Source organism: Wolffia australiana, chromosome 17, assembly GCF_029677425.1.
Source record: "Wolffia australiana isolate 7733 chromosome 17, ASM2967742v1".
NCBI lineage: Eukaryota > Viridiplantae > Streptophyta > Magnoliopsida > Alismatales > Araceae > Wolffia > Wolffia australiana.
Genome location: NC_135851.1, coordinates 10,174,738 through 10,197,100, shown reverse-complemented (window position 1 = coordinate 10,197,100; position 22,363 = coordinate 10,174,738).

The following is a 22,363-nucleotide window of genomic DNA, read 5'->3' as shown; positions in this document are numbered from 1 at the left end:
AGCCAGATGAAATATACAAAACGTTTCTACCAAGAAAGAGTTTTAAAAAACCTATGTACTTCATGTCAGATTCCTAGGACAATCTTTAGCCTAAATTTTTGTCTCTTCCTTGCCAGCACCAGTTATAATTTTACTGTCTACATATTCTAACACAATTCTATGTAGTCTCGTCCTGTTTTTCCTCTGAAGTAGTGTGCGGTTACAGTTACTCTCTTGATAGTTAAATCGTTTCCTTACTATTTAAAGTTTTCTAAACTAAGCTCTTGGATCTTGTTTCAAATCGTAGATCATCCTTTTCAATTTTCAAATTTTATCATATCACTCTTTATCATATCCAGGTGGCCCAATGATAACATGCAAATAAGCATGATATTTCATGTTTATTTCATGTATTCTATAGCATAGTTAAGCTAATTTTATGCATGTTACATTAATGTTATATAATTTTCACACCAAAAAAAAACTGTGTCCTATAAATAATTATTATCACATCAAAAAAATCATGTTTTGATGTTTGTAATGATTAAAATGGACAATATATTTACAAATAATTAATATGGTGAAAATTTCAACCAAAAATGAGTCATAGATAAATATATATTTAATTTTGAATCTGAAAGGATTTTCTGGATAATATTTGATATTTTCAAGTATTTTTTAAGGATAGAAAATGGCAAAATCAAGGCCCACAAAAGAGGGATGATGTGGAACAACTAGTGGCTCTCTCTTCTTGTCGATTGAGTCAAATTTGTGCCCTACAAGGATGGACGATGTGGCATGCTCTGGTGGCGCCCTATTTTGGTGGAACTTCTCAAACAAATGAATGGCTAGAATGTTAAAAATTCCAATCTTCATAAATGCTGACCCCATGGGTAGTTCTGGATCAAATGGCCACCACTTATTTTTCTCTCCATGACCAATGGTTGAGCCTATTAATAGATCCCAATATTAGGTTCTTCTATTACTGCATTTTGCCTTTCTACATGTGTCAGACCTTGTAAAACAAATGCGGATGAGTGCGAGTTTAGGGTTTTTCCTTTTCCAAATGTGAGTTTCTTTCTTCTCTTGATTTATATTCATGTGTATTGCAACACGGCAATGCAACGGGCATAATATATGGGTCAATGAATTGAGAATAATGCTTGGGAGCACCACCAAAGGAAGAGGTAAGTCCAAAACATTTAATTAGTACTTTTATTCCATTTCCCCTGTCTTTCTATCTATTCCACATTCTCATATCACATCTTTCTCTGTTATATGTTATAAAACCTTATGAGTAGAGATAATATACCACCCATTCCTAGTTAAGATTTTTTTATAGGAAACCACTAATTAGGGTTTCTTCATCAGATCCAATCATTATTCTCTTCGTATCCTCACTCCATGATTTTAATACTATTCTAATCTATGCGATAAGTTCATAATTCTTATGGGTAAGAATTAAGAACTTATAGATATAAATAAATTTAATTAAAATCACATTACATATCTAGTATATCTTCTTTACATGCTCTCTCATCTTAACCACTTTCTTAATCATTACTTTGTTCTAAATCAAACTTAATCATAAAGCCTTCTCTGTGGTTCAACCCCTTACTGGCCAATTTACATCAGTAATAAGTGATTAAAGTTTTTTGAAAATATTATTCCATAACTCTTGAAATTACACATCTACTAGGTTAACCAGCTAAATTTTGACTTATCGCACAACCGTATATATTTCCTCTAGTTATCCATCTACAATGTTTTACAGGGGATTTTTTTTTTCCACATCATTCATCTTGGCCGCTAGAGCAAAGGTTTCTATATATATATTTACTATACGTTTATGCATATCCTTCAGCTGCTAATCTAGCTTAAAATATTTCTCTTTCTCGTGAAAGTCAATGGAAAAAGCATGAGCTTCATCTCCAAGGTTGATAAAAATATGTACATTCATATGAAATTATTTCTGATTGATGTATTTGTTATCGCAGTTACAATCCAGAGGAAGAAACAGATTCCACAAATCAGAAAACTCAAGTTGTTAAATGTTATGATGGTTAGAAAGAGAATATGATCTGACCGATATATATATCAAAGGTTATCTCATTTAAGACAAAGGTTTGCCAGTTTTTACTAAAAATTCAGTAAAACCCAACCGAACTGATACCGTCGGACTGGGAATGTCAGGTTTACCAAAAGTTTGGTATCGGGTTTCGTTTTCTAAGAAAACAGGACCAAACACCAACCAAATATTTAATGGGAAAAAATATTAAAATTAATCTTGGGCAAGGGATTGAACCTGGATCGATCAGACTCACATCAAAACCTAGTGCCAACTGCGCAACTCATGTCTAGACTCAATGTTGCCACTAAAACTTATAGTACCAGAAAATACTAAACCCAACAAAAATAATGCACAAATAACATTCATGGAAACTACAAATACAGAAATAATGTAATTACAGAAACACACAAATAATATAAATATGTTAATATGCAAATGCATAACTTCAGAAAAATGCAATTACACAAATGACACAACTACACCTAGATATCTAATTATGAAAATATCTAAGTATATAAAATATGTAAATACATCACTATGTAAATATGTAAATATGTAAATATATGACTGATAAACTCAATTTTTGATGTTATTGTTTACTGGTTATTTAGCAGAAATGCAGTGTGAGGATTGAGCTTATTCAATAATACTTATAACCTCACAGCCTTAGGGCAAGTAACGGTCGATCCTCAGAGAGCAGATAAAACAACAGAGATTTTCTTTGCAATGCAGTTCACGTATCAAATTGTATGTCAACACTGGAATTGGAGAAGTTATCTTCACGAATGTCCAACTAATTTCCTTAGAGAGGGAGTCTGAAAGAATCTCTAACAAAATCAGGCAACTCCTCTCCAAGACTAATGACAGTAAGCCTGTAGACAAGGGAATATTTCCTTGTCTACAAGTGCACGCCTGCGGCTTTGGCAATATGCCAAACACCAGGTGTGCGCTCGTGCAGGCTGACCTGCCCACGACCTCAACTGCGTGTAGGAGTGCCCGTGGGGGCGCCTACACGCAGCTGGTGCCTGCGCAGCTCAGCTACGGCGAGCTGCCGCCTGCTGGCGGCGAGCTGCTGCGCTTGGCGTGGCCTGCGCGCGGGATCCCTGTGCATGGCGCTGCTTGCGCGTGGGTTCTCACGCGCAGGCGGCTGTGTGCTGGTCGATCCTGCGCGCAGACCCCTTGGCAGCAGGCGGCTATGTTCTTCCTGCCTGAGCAAGACCTCACAGATTGTTATGTAGAGAATCGATTAAGCATGATGAGTTAAGATTCGGATGAAATCAAACACAGAAAAGGTAAAAGAAAATGAACTCTGAACAATAAGAAAATGTTCGAATTAAACAAAACAACTCTGGTTGGAAACTGCTGAAGAACCTTGCAAAGTGCTTCAACCCCAACTGAGATTGTCCAAGAGGGAGAAGAAAACAAAGCTGAACCAGCTCAATCACTCCGACTTCGTGTCACGTCCTGTCCGGCGAGTCGACGATCTTCTTGAGCGGGTACTCTTCAGCTTGCTTCTCCTCCCAGCTCTAATGGTCATCAGCTACTGGAGGGTCTGCAGAACACCTTCTTCTCCAAGCCCTAGCTTCCTTAGAGAAAATTCTGGACAACCTAAAATCAATTCTCAAGAGAGTATATATAGGTTTCTCTTAAGTCATGCCCAGGGGCATTTTCGTAATTTCTGCTTCTTTGAATTTTTGCCCGCTCCTCTCGATCCTCGTCTCTTTCCTTGATCTTCTTAACCTGTCTCTGAATGTTTACTAACCATAAAATGTTAAATATATTTCACTTGATTCAAAGGATCAAGTGGGGTTAGTGATTTCATAAAATGATGCATATGCATGATATTAGCATGAATTAACATTATAATTTTGATGAATGAAAACTAAAAAGTTTAATTATTTGATGACATATTTGAGAGTCATCAATGACTAAGTAAATATGTAAAGCTATGACAATGTAAGTACATATATTTAAATGTAAATACATAAAATGTGCACGAATACAGTTTTGCATTTGATTATGCTGTGAATCCATGGCGAAAATGTGATTATTGTTTTGCACTCGATTGTCAGAGTCTTTTAATTACTGATTTTACCTTAATTCTGACTTTGATTTATCAACTGCTAATGTAATTTTTTTTTTCAGAGACACGTGACAGAACTTATAGGTTTTACTAAACATATAGGTTCTCTCTGACCAAACCGAGAGTGTACCGAAGTTTAAGTACAGGTATAGGTATTGGCCAAAACTCGATACCAAGACCGTAACCATCATTCCCTATTCAAAATGTTTGGAGTATATTTGATCGCGAGGATGCCAGTACATCACCATCGGACGCGTGGATACGGTCAACCAAAGTCAGAACTCCCGCCACGGACTCAATGGCGAAGTCAACTGAAGTCAACTCCTCTGCCACAGACACGCCACAACCGTCTTCACGCACGTCTCCACCCGTGCACGTCCCTACGCGCGTCATGACACATCGCTAGAGGCAGATCAACAACTGCTCTTTGGCATGACATTAAGCACGTCTTTAATTTCTCATCTCTAATTTCTCGTCTTTTTCTCTTCCCTCCAAGGCCTGTATATATAGGCCATTGTGTTCAAGAAACACTTAGGCAGTGATAATTCAAGAATTGAGTTTTTGTTTAACTCTTCTTGGAGGACTGCCCAAGCCTCCCTATCTCTTCCTCAACGTACCGCCGCCCCCTCCGTCATCTTTGCCGTCACCGCCACCGCCTCGCGTCGTCGGTCACCGTCTTCCTCCTCCTCTCCATTCCTCCCCTTCCCTCCATTGCCCTCTTCTCTCTCCTTCTCTTCCCCCCCTTCTCATTCTTCGCGCTTGGCAACCCTAGGTCCCCACCCAGACTGCCCACCTTGGGCCACCAAGGACGCCCTAGGCTGCCCCATCCAGGGCTGCCCAAGGCAGCCCAAGGTTGCCCCCTCAAGGCTGCCCAGGATCGCCCCAGGCCACAGACACACGGTCACCCAAGGCTGCCTCAGGGCCGCCCCATCAAGGCCCGCCCAGGGTCGCCCCAAGCCGCCCATACAGGGCCGCGCAAGGCTGCCCAAGCTGCCCCATCAAAGGGTCGCCCAGGGCCACCCCAGGCCGCCCACGCAGGCCAGCCCAAGGCTGCCCCAGACCGCCCCATCAAGGCCAGGCCAGGACCACCCCAAGCGGTCCACGCATGGCCACCCAAGGTCGCCCAATGCCTCCTAGGGCCACCCCACGCAGCCCATGCAGGGCAGCCCAAGGCCGCCCAAGACCGCCCCATCAAGGGTTGCCCAGGGCCTCCCATGCAGCCCACGCAAGGCCACCCAAGGCCGCCCAGGCTGCCCTTGCCAGGGCCACCCAAGGCCGCCCCAGGCTGCCCACTTGGGGCCGCCCAAAAGCCACCCAGGCCGCCCCAATGAGGCTGCCAAGGCTGCCCTAGGCCATCACCCAGGACTCCTGTCCTGGGCTGCTTAAGGGCCATCCCTGGCTGCCCGCGAAGGGTCGCCCTTAGGCTGCCCTGCCGCGTGGCCAAGCCTCCTGCCCCCCCTCGCCGATTTTGCACTAAGTCGTCTCACTCTTCACCAGGGCCGTTCAACGCCCATAATGCCCAGATCCCATCATCCAATGGGCCGCTCAATGCCCAGATTCGCCCAGTCTCGTCACGATCAAAATTTCCCGCATCCTCTTCACGCACTACGGTGCAAAGGTATGCCTGAACTCTTTGGTGTCAAAAGTGTTCTCCGTCCAGTGTTTTCTTGAGAAGTTTCCACGGCCGCCAGAATTAGATTTGGTTTGGATTGTCCCCTTTTTCTCTCTCTTTCATGAGTGTTTCTTCGAGACGTGAATTTGGATATTGATTTTGGTGCTTAGGCATCGTCGCGGCAGGGTAAGACAGTACTCCTGCCCTCGACCAAGGTCGGAGCTGCACCACCAGATTTTCATCCGTTTTCAAGTCCGAATTGGACCGTGTGATTTCTGTGGCTGTTTTATCCCTCTAGTATCCCATCCATCCCTAGTCGTCCATCTCCCGTAGTCTGTCCCATCAACCCAGTCGTCCATTCCTTCGTTGTCCATTACGTAGCCGTCCTACGTCAATATTAGTTCCTCAGTTGCTTTGTAATATGCATGAGCTTATCTGAATCAAGAAATGATGATCTGGGGCTGTTTATAATCGTCATGATCTTCATGATCATCATGATTAGGAATGTGAATTGTAACGGATGATCAATAATTAACTGTCGTATTTGAGTTAATTAAGTTAAAGTACGAGTTAGGAGAGCAGATCGTTGGGATCGATTATGCCGCCATGTCATTGTCGCTGCTCGCCGTCCTCTCTATCGCTGTCTACTCCGCGGCGGTCATTCGTTAGCCTGCCCCAGCGAGTTATATACCCACAACATTTTTTTAGGAATATGTGATCATTGTTGCTGAATTGTTTGCATATTTGCAGAGCGATTCCACGTCCTCAAATCTATCAGCTCTGAAATGAATCAGTCGCTGATTCCGATAGCGGAGAAAGAGATTGAACGAAATAAAAATAGCCTACTTATGGGAGATAAGTCGATTTTTACAGTATAATCTCTTTTCAGTATGGACCAAAAAAACATATTCAAAAGAGCATTACTGGATCATTCAGACAGATTTATAGATGTCTCTGTGAAATGAGTGATGGAAGCTGGGGAAGATTCGGCTCAATAGCTGGGGGCTGATGAACCACGTCTTCTTATGAACCAAGAGAATAGGAAAGAGAGGGAGACGCACAGGCAACCATTACAGCGAGGTGAAAACTGGCGGTGGCGATCGCCTGGGCGCCCGGACGCCTGGTCGATGACCCAGCAGACGGTGAAGAAATCAGCAAGGGGACAGTGAAGAGCCAATCCTCCACAAGATGTGTAGTCGTACTCGGACCCGACCGTCTTGAAGTCACGGAGAAGACTTGCTAACAGAGGATGATAGATGTGCGACATGGGAATACAGAACTCGTGAAGCTCCTCTCCGTCTTTCTCCGGAATCCCCACCTTCACTTTCACATATCCCTTCTTTGCCTTCTTCTCCTTCTCTAACGCCATCTCTTCCTCTCTTTCTCCTGTCCTCCGTGAAGACGATCAGCGAAGAAGAAACATGTCCAACTACGGATGAAGAGTTGTCCAATTTGCAGAAGAGGGGTTAAATTTATAGGGGAAAAAGATGGAGGTCGATTGTTTGAACCAATGACGGGATCTAGCCGATGCGGAACACTTTTGAACAGGTTAATGTTTCTCTTAGCTGTTTGTATTCCCAGGACTAACCAACCTGTCAACGAGGCTTCTTTAGGTTTTGGAGACGGAAGATTCTCGGCTATGTTCACGGATCCTTGTTGCATGCTGGTTGTTGTAGCAACTCTTATGAACGTCGCAATTTATATATATATATATATATTCAGTTTAATTTGAGCATAGACACTATCTACTCGTTAAATATATACAACATAAAATGAATTATTTTTTAAATTAATATACAAACCATAATAATAATCGTGAGACTTATTTATGGAAAGAGAATAAGTGTAGTTCACGAATAACAAAAAAGAGGGGTTGATGCTTTTGGAAACCACTAGGGACCCCAAAAACTGATTCACGAACGGACCGGCATAAAACAACCCTCAATGTAAAAAAACTAGGGCACCTTAATTTTTCCGGTATATAAGTAGAGATTCGAAAGCAACATCATAAATTTATCTTATCACAAATTATACATATCAGAGTTTATAATGTTTTAGACGGTATCAAATGATCATTCTCTAGTTTTTTTTGACGAAGAATGTTGTGCTTGGGGAAAACAAGTCATCTAACTAAGGCCAACATTCCGTGGAAAAGATGGTACTTACAAATTTTCCTCAAAAAGTGGTGTGGTGCGGAGAATCTGTCTATCGTGTGGAAACAGGTTGCATGAACATAGTACTGATTACGAAATCACATAAGCAAAATTTTTTGTTTAATAAAAAAAATATATATTTGGTATTAGTCACTGTGGGGTCTTATTTACCACAACACACAAAAAAAGGAATAACCCTTCCAGATTTCTGGACCCTGCGGAAGTTTAGAATGTTTGTTCGTCAACGGGTCATATGCAGATTTCATTATTATCATTAGTTGCTGTTGAATAGTCTATACAGGCAACAAAACTATGCGAGCGTATTACGAATTTTAGCTTGTGTGTTGATAGGGTAGTTCGGTCCTTCTATTTTGAGTTTGTGTAGACATCAAAAAGCAAAATGGATTCGTCTAGAAGAACTCCCATCGTTCTCTCTCTCGGGAGCGACGGAGGTGTTACAGCATGCCAAAGAACCGATCGGCTCTTAGAGCAATCAGTCGTTCGTTGATCTGATCGCAGTACGCATCCGACAATGGTCCACGAGAAAGAAGGCTAGACAGGGAGGGTTGTGAGGATCGCAGGAAGAATTTTGTTAAAAGACTGTACGATCTGTTTGGCGCACATATAAGGCATCGTTCGATTGGAGCAAAACAATTCCCGTACTTAGAGTTCAGAAAAAGAGATTAAAAAAAGTAGTGATGTCTCATCAAGTCAGATTTAGAGTTTCTACAGTGAGTTATGAGATGGAACCCAATAAGATCCAACTTAGTAGCTGCTCGTGGATGATCCACATCTTCTTGTGAAGAGTGAGAACAAGAAAGAGAAAGAAGCACGCAGGCCACCGCGAGATCGAAGAGAAGGCCGGTGGCAGGGCTCTTGGTCGATGATCTAGCAGACGGTGAATAAATCAACGAGGGTACAAGGAATAACGAGTTCGTCGTAGAAGGTGTAGCCGTACTAGAACGGGGGGCGTCAAGTTGACGAGAGAATTGAATAGAGGATGAGAAAGGTGCGTTATGGGAATCCAGAACTCGTGTGGCTCCCCTCCGTCCTTTTGGTGAATCCCCACCAGGACTGGCACTCATCCGCTCTTCGCCTTCTCCTTCTTCTTCTCTAGCGCCATCTCTTCCTTCCTTCCTTCCTTCCTAGGAGCAGATGATCAGTTTGCTGGCTGGATGGTGCAGAGAAGAAACACGGCAAAGTACGAATGAAGAGTTGCTCCAGTTGCGGAACAAGGGTCAAGTTTATAGGGGAAGAACATAGAGATCTGTTGTTTGTGCCAATTGCGAGTTTCCGCTCGAAGCGGAACACTTTGGAATGGGAGAATGTTTATGTCTTCTATTTGTCTTTCGATGGCTCCAGAGACTCTTTGAGTTTTCAAATTGGGGGATTCCCAGTTTCTGTTTCCTCTCTCGCCTTGACGGCTTCCTAACGAATAGGAAGGATCGCACTTTGCATTCTCACGTTGACGTCTTCCCAACGTTGATGGTATCCTAGCTTGTATTTTCAGCATATCTTTTTTGATTGTGGGCATTTGTGTTTGCGGCCATTCCTAGTATTTTGACTATGAAATGTGGACCCCGAGTGCGGGCCTTCAAGGGGCTCATTACTACCTCCATGTAATTGGGCCTGCATCTCTTTGCGTCACCACACTTTCTTGCGTGGCTGCATTTATTTGCGCCACCACGTCGAATTGTGCCGCTTGCTTACTTTGCGCCGCGACATCTACTTGCGATGTCCTCACTTCTACAACTTGCTCGCCTGCCAGTGCTGCCAAATCAGACAACGCTCACGCTTAGCGCTACTGGTAGACTTATCTATTCCCGTCTCAGCGTTATATTATTTCCTTTGTGCCTCTGGACATTTTCTCCACCTCTGGGGTTAGATTAGTGATACATAGGATTCGCGTTTCGAAGATTAGGATTTCAATCGGTACGTTCTTGGTTTGGACCGTCGAGGGTGTGTGCAAAAGTGGCAGAAGCCGGGCTCGCACCGTTGGCCTTCAACCTGATATCCGGATCATCGGGAGCCTAGTGGCATTCCTAGGTCTTACTTGCTGTAGACTAGTGGATGTTGGTGCATGTCGACACATTATATTTCTCACTGATTTTCAACGTTGCATCATCATCCCGCACATTACATTTCACTACATTACATGATTGTCATCGACCTCCCTATGGTGTAACACGAGATGTTTCATCTTGGCGTACGTCGTGTTACATCTTGGATGGCGTGCAGGGACAGCATGGGCAGCATGGGCAGAGTTGGCCATGATGGCATGGACGATGGCATGGGTATCAAAGCATGGTTAATAGGGCACAGTGTGGAGGTAGCAGTACAGGGGGGGGGCTGAGGTGGCAGGACATTGCAGTGGCGCGGCATGATGTGGCAGTGACGCACAATGCGGTGGATGATGTAGCAGCATAGTCGATAGCAGAGTTCACGCAGACAGCTAAGGAGCCGTGCGATAGTGCGGAACAAGATGGCCGAGCAGTATGAGAGCATCAATTGTACTTATGTTCGATGTTCTTGCTGGTGGTTTAATTTAAGTTGGCAGTTCGGACTAAGTAGAAGAAATGGATTCCACAGTTTATAAAAATCTCATTGTGAATTGTTTTGCTAAGACTAGGAGACTGCAATTTTGATGGTATTTGATTATCGAAAATGATCGCGTTGAATGTATTTAGAATAGACGAGTTTGTGTGTAATAGGCATGAACATGCATGACTATACACAATTGTATACAATATTCAAGGTATGCCATTTATATGTTATAGAGGATGACAAATCATTCGTTTTGACATTGTATGCACATAAAAGCAGGACCCCCACACAACTTTGACATCTATGTTTCCTGTATGCATCATAATAAATAACTATACATGTGATACTCAACCAATTTGCAATGACACCTACCATATTGATTCAAAATGAACCCATGTATCAGATGATATTAATAGAATAAATAAATAAAGACATGTGGAAATAAATCTGAGAAGGCATGTTATAAAATTTTAATCCTAAATATATTACAATTGAAAGTAATATTGAAAATATGTTATCTCAAAAAAAATCTAACATTTGATATCCCAAAAAAATGCTTAAGGGGAATAGAACTCTAAACAGTTTATTTAAAAGGTGTGTAGTAATGTGAGTGAGTAAGATGACATCCAGAAACATTGCCTAAAGTGCAAATACAATTAGGTGGTGCTTATCCAACATACCATATATATCTTAGATTTTCTTTGCCCAAAGTCCAAACCTTATTCATAATATATCTTATTATATTAACCCCACACTTAATATATATTTAAAACTGATACTCTCTGCATTCTGAAACTGTTTGAAGTATTCCCTAGAGACCTTGAGATAGTTGTCCTGATAACAACGCCAAAATAAAGGCATACAGAAGTCAAGACACATGAAGTAAATGATTCGTACTCTGATGAATTTGAAGGAAAATATTTATATAAAATGGGAATTTCGGCCAAATATTAATTTCATAGGACTTCTAGGAAGTATCTTCATTCAAGCATTTATAACTCATTAACCAACTCAGTAAGTTTATGGGAAAATATAGTACTTTGAACTTATCCAATACGCAGTAGAACTGCAACTTGGTTATTAAGCTACTTGGAGGGACAATCAAAGATATGAATAGGATTGGACATTTAGGAGAGGGGACCGGTTTGACTATACAGAACCGGGGCCATAGGTCTCCCATTTGAGGGTGGACCAGTGCCAAACAGGTTTATGTCTAAGCGTCAAACCGAAATGGAACCGAAAGTATACAATTTAATATTTTTTAATCAATTGTAAATATATCAATCTTAATTAAAATTTGGTTCGGTTTGGGACCCGGATCGAACAAGAACGACTAAAAAATGAACAGAAGTTTAGGTAAGGTTTAAGTCTTTGCAGACAAACGTTTATCAGACCAGGAATGTCAAACCCTGAATATGAAATCCTGTCTCTTGCTTCTTCGAGATCAACTTATCTATTTGATTTTTATTGTTCTCCAACCAATTGTAATGTGGGGGGAAGGGGGGGGGAGGCGTCACTTAATTGGTGGCATCCAAGTGCAATCAATCGTCTTTTGATAGGACCACATAAATGAGACCAGAATTGGAGAATGTGAAATATCCTATGCAAGCACCGAAGACAAGGTGTGGATATTGAATTTTCTTAAAAAATGTCTATTTACTTGCATGCATATCAGATGTTAGTCAATTCAGGAATGCATAATCTATTTTATAAGGGTTTCCAGAAAGCCATTTCAAATGAGTACAGCTGGATCATTCAGATGGGTGTATGTATTTTAGGGTAAAATAAATAATTGATTTTGTAAAGCTCAAGCTCAGTAACTGGGAGTGGATGAACCATGCCTTCTGCTGAACCAAGATAATATAATAGAGAGAAAGGCGCACACGCAACTACTAGAGTGAGGAGAAGGCCTGTGGTGGCAGCCGCTTTGGCACCGAGACGCATGGTTGATGTCCTACCAGACGGTCAAGAAAACCGCAAGGCGATGGGGAAGAACCAAGCCTCCAAGAGATCTGTAGTCGTACTCAGATCTGGTTGGCTTGAAATTGGGGAGAAGAATAGTGAGCAAAGGATGATAGTGTTGTGTTTGACCATGAATGGGTCCCATGTAGTTATTATGTTCCCACTCAGCACTCTTTCATCTTCCGCTCTATGTTCCTTGTTAAAAGGAACATTATGGACTATCTTTTTTCGAACAAGGGTTTCTTTCTTCTCTTCTTTTTTCCTTCTTATTCTCCTTTGTTCTCTCCCACCAGGACATGTTGATGCAACACGTCCAGGTCGGGATCAATGACTCGCATTCCATAACAGGGCGTAGTAATCGAACAAATGTAGTGACTCAATGGATGATGATTTGATGCAATTTTTTTATGAAATAAAATTGAGGTGGCGGACGGTGGAGAAAGTAATAACGGTGCGCTCCAGTGACTCGCACGCCCCCATTGACCGATTATTCCAACGCACCCCATTATTCGGACAGCCCATAACCGCTGGGCGAACCTTATGAACGAACCACGACAAGACTCTAAAGACGAAGACAAGATCGAAGAGACAGAAATAAACTCCAATATAAAAAATGCACAATCACAAATATGGAGTAACCATAAAAATGCTAAAAAGGAATAAAATACGGAAATGGGGATAGCTGGGGGTGACCATGGACGCGGGTCAGAAAATCGAGATCGCGTAGTTTAAAGTGGGCGGCCGCTTAGAGTGACGCGACGGCGGACAGGTGGGCGGGCGGGGTACGGGGTGGGCGCATTGGTTGTGTGTTTGGTTGGTGTTGGTGGTGTTAACAATGTCTGGGTGGTGAGCTCGCTGGCTTTGCAATGGGGCGGCGGGCGTATCGGCATGGGGCGGGGCGCCGACGATCTTATGCGGCTTCACCAGCGCCGAAGCGCCTAGTTTCTCGCAGTGGTGCCCAGGTCAGGAGCCGGCTGCACACGAGGGGTAGCGCTCCTGGCTGGGCTGCAGACGCCCCTGGCGGGCGCGGGTCACACCTGATCGGCGGGTGCCCTAGTAGGGGCGTCGAAAATGGACGGTCGGGGGGCGCCCTATTCGGGGGCACTTGCTGCTGGCCGGGCGATGGATGTCCCGATTGGGGGCACCGTCCGTGAGCTTAGGCAGTGGTGGTGTGGACTCCAACGCATCGACACCGGACATGCTGCCACCGTCAACCAAAGTCAACGTCTCTGCTACGGACACACTGCCACAAGCAACTGAAGTCAATGCCTCCGCCACGGACACGCCGCAACCGTCATCGGATGAATTGAACAAACCGGCGTTATGCACCTCTCCACGCACGCACGCTCCAACGCGCATCATGACACGTTGCCACCGGCAGATCAACAAATGCCCCTTGGCCTAACACAAAGCACGTCCCTCGTCTTTAATTTTTCATCGTTAAGTTGTATTTTCTCTCCTCCAAATGCCCCTTGGCGTGATATGGTCAAATTATGTGGTTTTTTACTGGTTATTGACTGGTTAATCGCATGAGGATTTGAGCTATGCAACAATAAATTTTTTACCTCACACCCTTAAGGCAAGTAAGGTGTCGATCCACAGTGAGCAGATAAAAAGTAACAATTCCTTTTCAATTAAATTTAGATTATCAGATCTCTATATTCAATCCTAACGATCAGTTAAATTATCTTCAGTAAAATTCTACAGAATGCTCTTTAGTAGAATTGATTGGCAAAAATCTTCAGTGAAAAGTTCAGTTACAGCCACGCTCAATGAACCCCTATTATCAAATTTTATAAGGATTAGATCAAGAGAATTGGTAATCAGAATTACCAATTCTCAAGAGGTGCACCTGCGTGCACAGTGTCCGCGCACAGCTTCGTTCCTGTAAGCAGGGTGTGCGCAGGAACCGCGCACGGCCTAATGGCTGTGGGTAGTATTTCCTGCGCGTGACACTCCTTTCGCGCAAGGCGTGCGCAGGAGCGGCGTGCGCCTTGAAGGCTGCGCGCAGTACTGCTGCGCACGGGGCCTGCGTAGGAGTGGCGCGCGGCCTCAAGGCTGCGCGCGGGGGCTCTCTATGTGCGTGCGACAAACAGGTGCTGTGCACCTGTTTGGGGCTGCGCTCGGCCTTGGCTGGGCTTGGCTGTGCCACGCTCAGTGATGGAGGACCATCTGGAGGACAACGCCACAATGACGAAGAACCATCTCGAGGATGATGTGACGGGACATCATCAGCCACGCCGAGCAGCTCGCGCCGAGGCTCGCAACCCGAAGTTTAAGTACCCCGCGTAAGAAATTTTATCTTTTTACTTATGCTCATTTTCATGTGTGTTTGTATTTTCGGATTCGTGGACTGGGCCAATGTTGTTGGGCCCCGTCCTCGTCGTTTTTTCTTTTTATGTTTGTATTTTGAATTTGTAAGGAGAGGCCGAACCACGTCTCGCGATGGTTCGTCCTCTCCCACGTTCACTTGGCACCCATCCTCACTATATAAGGGGATGGCATGCCCAAGGAACACCTTGGAGTCATTGTTGAAACGTTTATTCACACCGTCTCCCCTATCGAGAGAGTATTGTAGGGGGTTTGGCTAGCCCCACCCCACGTCGAGATCACTCCGTGGGTAGAGCCCACGTCTCTCCTTTCGAGATCACTCCAAGGGAGACGTGTTAAAGCGCACTGTCGAGATCACTCTGGTGCGAGGAAAGAGTTTCAAGAAGCCGCCGCCATCAAGAATCGAAAGAGGCCTGCGTCAAGATTACTCCGGGGGTCTTCGGAGATTCACGAAGCGTCGCCGACACGACATGAACTGGGGAAATCTGCTCCGCAGAGGGAGCACACCCCAGATCCATCGAGAACTCCTCTTTCTTGGAGGGTTCTTGGTTGTTATAGTTCAAGAAAGCCATTTCTTGGTACCTTTTCCCACCCTTCCACCATTCCTGATCCATACCCCACCCTTCTCTTTGTTCTTGATCCACCCCACCACCGTTCTCGAACATCCTCCCACATTTCTTGAATTTCCCTTATTTCCCCTCCCCCACATTTTCTTGATTCCTTCACCTCGCCTCGTTTCTCCATGGATACATGATCGGACTTGGTGAATTATGATGAGATCGTAATACGGAGATCACTAGTCTTTAAGCATGTGTTCTAAACATTCCTATTGAAAGGATACGCGAGAAGGACATCAAAATATCCGGATAGAATAACACTATCTAGCCTCACTTATATGATGAGTATGGCCGGTCCCATAGCCATTAGTGTGGCGACACTAAGCATAGATAGTGGGTGCTCTTTAGGGGAAAGAGTTCGCTGAATTGATCCGTATGAATCCCTGAATGGTATTATACCAAACTGTCAATCAGGTTGATTCACGTCACGGTTGTGTAAGTGGTCCTTAGACCTGAGACACCAAAGACGTCTTATGGACGGACGGTTGTACTTTGGCTATGGCCAACGAGTCTCTAATTATGGTATTCTAAACAGTCTTAGTTTGGGTGCAGCAAGAAGTACACGAAGGTGATTGAGTGGTCAAGATGGGATCGTCCACCCTAGGTATAAAAGGTGACAACTCAAGGAAGACGATGGAATGAAGTCCTTGGCCAAGGCAGTGAAATACCCGAGAAGAGTTTTCCAATGATTTCTGAATGCATCAGTACTAACTCGGATGACCGATTAGGGTTTGACAGTTGACCATACCCTAAGTCGTCCAAGGAACGTCAAGTGGATGAGGGACTACACATACACGATAACCGATGATGAACAGGTTCCATGAGTGAGTCGATACACACTCTTTTGTATCTTCTAGGACACGAGGTGTAGCTTGGCACTCCACGTGTCGTAGTCTCGACCTATCGATTGGGTTAAATTGATCCGACGTTAATTCATCTATATGATGATATAGTTAATTAATTTGGAAGGCCACTAAAGGTTATTGGGCCGTTGGAGTCATTAACTAGACTGATACATGGGCCTAGAGGGTCACACGCAAATGGTCTTTTGGACGTTGGAAGATATACTTAAGTTTCGGGGGTTTTTATGAAAAATAGTCACATAGTATAAATAGGGGAAGGCCCTGAACGAAATTCACTGAGGCCAGAATTGTTCAGGGGCCTTTCCCCTTTTTCTTTCCTCTCCCCACACCCCTTCTCCATCCCTGATGTGATCGGGATGACGTAACGACGTCGACGGAGAAAGAACTGGACTTGTCAACGAGGAGGAGATCCGGCGCGCCGAGGACCGCGTGGATACATCTAGAGGCTGCACACTTGAGCAGCTCGACTCGTCTCACTCCGGGATCAAAGAAATCAGGAATGAGATTCGTGCAAAGGTACATTGTTTCAATATTTTCATTGATGTCGTTCGAGTCGCAAAAGTCTTCTGCTGCACATCGTTTTTGTTCTGTTCATCCAATTCAAGGCCTCTAGAACCCAACATTGTAGACAACCAACAATTTGCCTGTAGATTGTGGGGTCCTTGAAGAGTTCAGATGTAGGAGGGATTTGAGCCAGACTAGAAGGAGTGGAAATGGCTTTATAATTTGTCATGTTTCACTTTGAAGAATCTGAGAAAGATATTTGGCCTGGAATAAAAGATAACCATTATCAGTAGGTACTAATTCAATTCCTAGAAAGTAATGGGCTGGTCCTAAATTTTTGATAGCAAATGTGCCTTGCAACTGGCAAACTAAGTCACTAATAGTTTGGGTGCAAGGAGAAATAACCAGGATATCATGCACATCTATCAAAACAAAAGAAGGATGTGTTAGTCTTAGAGAGAATGAACTCTAATTCAGTTGGGAATTGAGTGAGTTTGGTGAACCATGCCCTTGGTGATTGCTTTAAACCATAGATGGACTTCTTCAGAAGACACACATGGTTATGAAACTGTGGATTTTTGAATCCAGTCGGCTGTTCCATACAAATTGTCTCAGACAAATCTCCATGGAGGAACGCATTGGATACATCTAGTTGATGAATTGCCCAATTATTAGCAATGCCAATAGATAGAAGTAGTCAAAAAGTTGTGTTCTTGATCACAAGACTGAATGTTTCTATGAAATCGAATCCTTCCTATTGAGTATATCCTTTTGCCACAAGTCTTGCTTGTAATTTGTTAATTTTGCCATTTGGTTTGTATTTCAGTTGATAGACCCACTTACACCCTACTACATGAAAATGCGAGTTTGGAGGCACCAATTTCAAATTTTGATTTCGGTGTACTGCTTGTATTTCTTCCTTCATGGCTTTCATCCGTGTAGAGTTTTTCGATGCAATGTTGTATGATTGTGGTTCCATTATGTTTGGTAAGTAAGTCAGAAGGCATTGACGCAAAGGATATTTGGCAACAGTGAAGGCAAGTGGATTTTGTAATGAATTGGGAATGGTGGTTGATTGATCATCCTGCATGTACAGGTCGTTGACATTCATAGTTTTCAAGAGCTCTCCTGGTTCAGGAGAGTACTTTAAAGTAGATAGGATATGAATTTCATTTTCGGAAGGATATTATGGATCAAATAATTGAACAGACTTTGAGATAGGACGTTCTGGCTTATTTGGTTCAAGTTCCATGTTTGCGGGCAGAGAGTGAATGATATCGATATTTGAGTTAATGATGGAAGTATCGTCATGAGTGGAAGTGACGAGAGAATCTTGAGAATGTTGAGAAACATGCTTTGAATCTCATCTGAAAATTGTTACGTATTAGTATGATGAAAGGATCCTAATAAACCCTTACTTTGGCTACTTTTAGTAATTTGAGAAAAATGAAACAAGTCTTCAAAGGCTATAACATGTCTAGAAATAAAAATATTAGCTGTATGGAGTGACAATCAACGATATCCCAGATGTAACTCGTTGTAGCCTAAAAAGATACACTTCTCTGATTTGGGCTCCAACTTATTCTTTGCACGAGGTCTAAGATATGGATAGCATGAGCACCCAAATGTTTTGAGAATGGTGTAATCAGCTGGAGCATTAAAAAAAGTTTCATAAGGAGATTTATTGTCTAAGATTGGAGTAGTTAGATGATTTATTTGAAATGCAGTTGTTACAACAGCTTCATCCCAGACTTGCCTTGGCAATTTGACTTGATGAATAAGTGTGAGAGTTGTTTCTATTAAATGTCTATGTTTTTTGTTCTGCGGTTCTATTTTGTCCCGGAGTGTGGGTACAGGACAATGATAACGTGCAAATTAACATGATTAGTTACTAAATTTTACATTATATTTATGTGTTTTAATGACTATATTTGCATGTTATCAAATTGAAATAAACATAAATCACTTACACTTTCAATTTACTAGTATTTCTTTTATCATTTATTACACAGAATTTAACCTCATTTTAGTGAAGAAATTTTTTTTGCAGGGCTTTAAATACTTGGCGAAAGTTTGGTAAGGGCTTTTCTAATTTTTCTGGAATTTTGCCATATTTTTATATAATGTTTTCACCATTATATACCCCAGAAATGATTTTATATATATTTGAATAATATGTATTTAATTTAGTTGCATTTTATAATGTATTTATATATATATTTAAGGGCATCCACGTCATTCACCCGAAATATAGGCGAATGAGCGGATACTTATTATTAAATAATAAGAGAGAGTAAGATTGATTTTTAAAAAATATAGATATAGATATAACAGCCACCGACGTGCACGTGCGCAGCGTGCATGCGGCGTTGAGTTGCCGTGTGCATTAATGCACGCGGCCACTAACACACACATGCACATTGAATTGTGATTTTTTTAAGAAACAACGCCCAGTAAGCTCACCGCCTTTTTTTTTATTTTCTTAAAAATGGCATGGTCAAACATTGCGACTTAACGAAAGAAATAATAAAATACTAATTTTTTTTATAAACACAGGGGGATGTGGCGTCCTCTCAACCACTTAAAATCAACAATTATTCTCCAATGATTGCAGACGATTGAGGCGCAGAACGATGTGGCGACACACAATAAGAAAAATAATGACAGCCATTAGAAAAATTTTAAGAAAGAAAAAAAAATCAAGTGGTCCAGATTTATCCTCACTAAAACTTGATATCTTGAGATCTCGACGTCCGATTGGGCTGGAATTTTGAGGGTAGGTTCGTCTTTTCCTCTTCTACAATCTAGACGTTACATGATGACTCTATTATGTTTTTCTTTTTCACAATGTTTAGTATTATCTTTACCCCTGACAAAAAAAAAGAAAACTCCGCAAGTTCAAGCAAAATATGAGGAAATTTCCTTTTTATATTTATAAAATGGGATTTTTGTGATAGGCATTGTTAGTTCATTATTTTTGTTTCAAGTTATTGAATCTAGTAAGGGCATTACTCGTGATTTCTTTGTTTCTATTTCTTTCTCGTTCATCTAAGTCTTGGGAGAAGGCAACCTGAAATGATATATCCTTGATGAAACCTTTTATTTGATGATTTTTACATTTTATTTATGTGTTCTAATGACTATATTTGCATGTTATCATATTAAAATAAAGATAAATCACTTAAACTTTCATTTTACTATTATTTCTGAATTTGTTTATCATTTATTACATGGAATTAATATCATTTTAGTTAATAAATATTTTTTGCAGGGCTCTAAATACTTGGCTAAAGGTTGGTAAGGTTTTTCTAATTTTCCTGGAATTTTTCCACATTTTTATATAATGTTTTGACCATTATATGGCCAAGAGATGATTTTTTATATATTTAAATAATACATATTTAATTTATTTGGCATTTTGTAATGTATTTATATATATATTTAAGGGCATCCACATCATTCGCCCAAAATTGGTTTTTTTTTTAAACAACGCCCGGTAAGCTAACCGCCATTTTTTTTAACTTTCTTAAAAATGGCGCGGTAAAACATTGCGGCTCAACGAAAGAAATAATAAAATATTAATTTTTTTTATAAATCCAAGGCGACGTGGCGTCCTTAACCAGTTAAAGGGGAGAATTATTCTCCAATGATTACAGACGGTTGACACGCACAACGATGTGGTGACACACGTTCCGAGGATGGGGAAAAATGAGAAAATCAATGCCAGCCAATAGAAAAAATCCGATTTTTTAAGAAAGATCAAATAGGTCAAACTCCTAAATTTATGCTCACGAAAACCTTGATATATTGAGATATAGATGTCCGATTGGGCTGAAATTTTGAGGGTAGGTTCGTATTTTCCCCCTCTACAATCCAGATCGTTGGATCTTTAAATGGAGGTCTGAAAATGGGCAAAAATCAGTTTTTAAGGCTCTACCCAATCATTTGGCCAGGAAGGGCACAAGACGGGTTATTGGAGTTGACAGATCTTGCTTCTGCACTCAAATTTGTAAGTTTGTGATTTGTATTTCAATCATCTTCTTGAACGATTCTTAAACGCCAAGGCATGGGCGAAATGTACATGCCCTAAATGTTTTTTTTGAATGAGATTAGCACCTCATTTTGATTCTGATTCAATATCTGACTTTTGATACTTAATTATACATCAATTTAAAATATTTATGCTTCATTAGATTTTTAATTTGGGGTCGGATTTCAGCTTTTCCCCAAATTCTTAACTCTCTCTCTCTAGGTTAATTTTATTAGTTTCTCTCTCTAGATTTCATTTTTTATTGTTTAGGAATTTAAATTAATATATAAAAAACCTAAAAATAAATTTTGAAACGAAAATTCATCTATCTTGAAGTCCAAACTAAAAATCCCTTTCTTGATTATTTAATTCCCAATTTTAATTCATAAAAATTGTTTTGAATTTTTTATTATTATTGGGAAATTAATAATCTGAATTTATCTGAGCTTGAAATTAAAATACTCCTGTGTTGAATTTTCTGACCGAAATATTAAAAATGAAAATTAAGTTTTACTTAATTTTGATTAATTAAATAATATTATTGAGGATAATTAAGATTTATTAATTGCAAAATTAATTCATTTTTGAATTAATTCATTAAAATTGGATAAAAATTCTCAATTGTTGCCTCCCAGTGGTTTGAATCCTTACTTGCTCTATTTTCCATATTTAGTAATTAAGTGAAATTATAAATTTTGTTATATAAGTCTAAACCCAAAATCAACGACATATTTTCGTGCATTTTTAGGCTTATAACTCGTATGTGTTTACCTGTCATGCATGTGTCGGTTATTGAAATGAAAAAAACTGACTAATGCTAGTCATCGTCAACGACGTCATCTGGTCGGTACCGAGGACGATGGCGCGGTACCTAAATAGTAGTGTCAGATGTTGACAATGTCATCGCCTGGAGGATAGATAAACCCTAACTAGGTGCATGTAACTTTAATGTAATGAGTGATGCGTCCTACGTGTCGTACGTGGACGCTCCAACTCAAGGGATTTGTCGCGCTCCGTGCTCTGAAGGGGTTTCCAGGAGAGGGTATGGTGGCCTCTCGGAGCTCGTCGAAGGGACGAAGACATCTTTGGCCAAACCGAATCAATTCATATTGCTCTCATATAACGGGCTGACTCATTCGTACCGGTGAGATGATCACTTGGGTTTGTAGTTTTCTCAATTACCTCTCTCACCTTCTTAGCTCGAGCGCATTGGAGTCAAGACGAAAATAAATTGCAAAGGATAATGCAACACGTGGCAAATAGACGACGTGCCTCATCCACGTGCGGCTTGTCGTGCAGATTCTTCATTGACGGTGACAGTCGGAGAGGGTTTGGTGAAGAGGCGCTGGAGAACGATGACCGCTCAACTAGCATATTGGCGCATGAGCGGTTGAGGGAGAGTAGAGTCAAGGAGATGAAGATGGCAGGGGTAGGGGCTCAAGCCAACAACTAGGGTTAGTTGGTGTGGCTCTTGTGGTAGCACAGTACATGCAAGACCATAAACCTGTGAATAGGGCAGCAGCTGGAAGATCGGACGCACAACAAGATGGCCCACAGATAGAGTACCGCCTGTTGGTTGTACCAACGTCTGCTCAAATTAGATGTCACGAGAAT